Source organism: Syngnathus acus, chromosome 14, assembly GCF_901709675.1.
Source record: "Syngnathus acus chromosome 14, fSynAcu1.2, whole genome shotgun sequence".
In the NCBI taxonomy this organism is placed as follows: domain Eukaryota; kingdom Metazoa; phylum Chordata; class Actinopteri; order Syngnathiformes; family Syngnathidae; genus Syngnathus; species Syngnathus acus.
In genome coordinates, this window is record NC_051099.1 from 7,377,912 (window position 1) to 7,381,690 (window position 3,779).

The following is a 3,779-nucleotide window of genomic DNA, read 5'->3' on the forward strand; positions in this document are numbered from 1 at the left end:
GTTCCAAGTCAGAAATGCGCTGCTAATTTACTGCAAGCATCCTGTTAGTGCTGCCAGCAAGCCAAGTAAATCTTACAAAAGAAGCCAAAGGAATGCTTCCAAATTGTATCATTACATCAAGCCGGTGATTACGGTCCAATTTCAGTTCCGTGTCTTCCAGCGAGCGTGGAAGACGCAGAGAGAAATTAGCGTGATGATTTGGTTGACTATGTGGGCTCAAGGTGGATTTCTTTTCATGTCATCCTATTACATTACCAGAAGAAATTATTCACTTTTTTGTTTCAAAAGAGGCTGATTTCATCACTGTAAGTCTGCAGTGCTTCACTGAAAAGGAAAAAGAAAAAATTGGATAAAATAGCAGCTGATATACGAGGAGCCTGGTGCACCGTGGAAACCAGAGCTGAAAAATTGGAAAGGATTTCCGAGGCGACTTAAAAGTGGTTGACTTCTGTCTGAATCCATTGAAGTAGTGCAGCGTTACACAAACGATCAAAGATGGAGTCATCAGCACCAAAGCAAAAAACACAACAGTTGTCATTTGGAGCTTTTGCAGTCTCCTTCCTTGCAAAGGATTCAGTCCAAAAAATGAACCTTTAATTGATTACATATCGCATGAACATTTCCATTGCGTGAGGTATTTGATGCGTCGGTTTATAATACTGTGCAGATTTTATAACCAGGATGCATGGTTATCTTTCATATTCCAAAAAAAATTCAGCTGCTAGTCATCAGCCTGCGGAAGATGGCGGCTATCGGCGTCATTTGTTACCTCCGTTGCAATGTGACAGCTCCAGTCGGGAGTAGAGGTTCAAACAGCTGCCTTCAATTGTCATATTCTATTTTTTATTGCAGCCTGCCGAGCTGCTTTTGCTCATTCATTCTCTGTGTCGCCTGCCCCCAAATCCTTTTTCGGGGTTATTTGGGCCTTGAGGTGCCAGCTGGCTGCTTTGAACAGTGTGCTCATTTGTTAGGTGTTGGTCAAGCTGGTTAATGTTATGTACAGCTCAAAAGCTGTGTAAGCTAACAGCGCAAACAAAGAGCTTCCCATTCAGACAACATTATCTTGTTTGAGAATAGCTCAATTTTATGTTGGTGGAAAAGTTACAAACCAAATTCATATAAATGATCAATTTAGTCCTTGAATACCACTTGGACTGAGAAGTAACACATTGCGAGAAGCTTTCTGCCTAATGAGTGCAAGCTTAAAAAGGGCTGAGAATGACCGATGACGCATTTTTCATTGAACTCCTTTTCATTGGCAGACAACAAAAGTGGATGACAGCATAAAGCTTTTCTTAAAAACATTTCACAACACAAGTCAAGATCATTTAGCAAATTTCACACTGGCCATAGAAAACACCTTTTTTTTCTCCCATTGTGAGCCTCCTGTTTTACGAAAGGGACCAGCTCTCAATAGGAAGATAAAAGGATCACGTAAATAGTATCAGTAGTCGTCTCGGAGGTGGAATGGCAAATGCGGGAAAGATGTGTGAGGTTTAACACTCAGCAAACACTTATCCTGCCCCTTTGTGTTGAAATCCATTCTGACTGACATTACAAACGACGTACCGTGCGCGAGCGTCAACATCATCACGCAACAAATTATTTCTTAGTCAGTGGAAAGTGAAATCATTCTGTTTTTTGATATTAGCCACCACACGCATTGTCTGTCCGTCTATCTGTCTATCTATCTGGTTTGTTCTCCCCTTTCTATAATAGGATTTGACTTGTTGTAAAAGGCGAGGGTTGAGTTAAGAATATTGCTTTGAGTGTGGTGTTTGTTAGCTGGCCCCTCTGGCCCCATTTTAAAGTGGCTGGAATTAGCCAGTCACCCCCTCTCCCTTAAATGCACCAATCTAATCCTATTCATTTTCAACTGAGACAAAAGACATCTGTCCAGCAAGTTACCTGTCTTCTCTCTCAAGAAAATCCTCCCTGCATGCAAGCAGCCGTATTGATTGGATTCAATCAAGTGGAAACATCTTTAAAGAGTTTTCAAATCTGATTTAGGGTGACAAAGTCTTCCTTTTAAACTGTCGGCTTTGGAGACGAACCTGACAGATGATCACTTTTCAAAATTTCTCCCTGACAGAACTTGGAGAAATGAAAAACATCTTCAAGTGAGATGATAGGATCTCCAAGCTGCGGAGTCCTTTCAAAGCACTGCGGGAGATAAATCGGTGCTCTTCTTCTTGGGTTTGTTGTTTGCAGTGTCCCCACAAGGCTTGCTTGGCCCACATATGACAGCTTTAATCGACAGAAGCTTGAACTCTTTCACAGAAATGAGCTCAAGGTGATGTCAGTACGACAAAGCCATTGAAATGTATTGAGTTTCTCACTTATTCAACTTCTGCCAAAACATACACAAGTTGAACCCCGAAACCAAGAAAAAAAAAACTGGCCCCGCCTTGCCAAGATGAAACCCTGCCTGGCTTTGTTAGTTAGCTGAATGTCTTATTTATAGTTGTCATTTAGACATGAAATTTGCATTTGCGGTTATTAATGCAGCTGTCTTTCACAGATCTTTTTCAACAAGTTATGAAATTCATTCCTCTTGAGAAAATGACTCGTTAATTAGATTTTGAAAGATAAAAAAAATACACTCACTGCCTATGCTGCATCACTGATGTAATGAATGTGCAATGTTACGGCACTCATTAAAAAAAAATGCTATGCGATGGCTTATTAGAAAAACATTGCACATTCCAGAGAGATGTCATTAGACGTACAAGTATCAAAGCAACTGCTGCGATAGTACAAATGCATAAGAGCTCATTTTGAATGCTGGCAGAGTTTAATTATGCAACTTCAATATTATCTCAACAGACTCTTTCCGCAGACTCCAGCTTGTGAATATTGCAGAAGCTGCAATGCTATATTTGGCAAAATGGAAATACACTAAGTCCAGTATCTACATTTCACAGGCTTCAGCCATTTAAATCTCAGGTTAAAGGTTATCTGGCCTAAGGGATTGTCCTTGAAAGCTCGTATTCTTCAGGCCCCAACATGTATTGTGGCCTAGAAAATCAGAGCACTCCACCCACCGCCAGCAGAGCCAAGATGAGGGCCAAATACAGGACAGAATCGGGCCAACCAAATTGGGATAGAGTGATAGTACCCGCATCGACCACAAGGTTTCATCTAGCACAATTTAACAACGTGCGCTGGGATGCTCGATATCATGTCAATTGCAGTTAAAAAGGGATATGAAAAGAATTTGACTTCAAAATAAAACAAGGCGTTTCATTCTAGGCGCCATTCTCTGAGTGGGAATAAACAACCAAAACAATGAGGCAGACACACCTATGAATTGAAAGAATGCGGAAAGCAAATTCTGAGCATCAGCAGACTACAATGCATGCCCAGACTCTAATGTTAAATTTCAAACATCTCATCTGTTTGATTAAAACAACAGTAACAACATTGGACAGCAGATTTATTCAAATTAGTTTTGGCAGGGTGCACATAAAGGCTGAAATATGATAAGACAAAAAAAAAAAATCGAACATACAAAATAGACTGTTGGGATTAATTAATACAATATTAGATTTCATCTTGGAATTTTAGGCAGTTTTTTTAGTCCAGCTGAGCCGAGAAACCCTTGCTGATTTAATATCAATAATGCCTTTAATTATGAAATACATTGAAAATATTTTATTTTTGGATAGTTGTTGGATTAAAATTACGTGGGTGGGTTTTCTTTTATTTGTACGTTGCCTTCCGGAAAAAGCAGTGGTATCGCACGCCTCTGAGGTTCGTTGTCCTGTGACAGAAGTGGG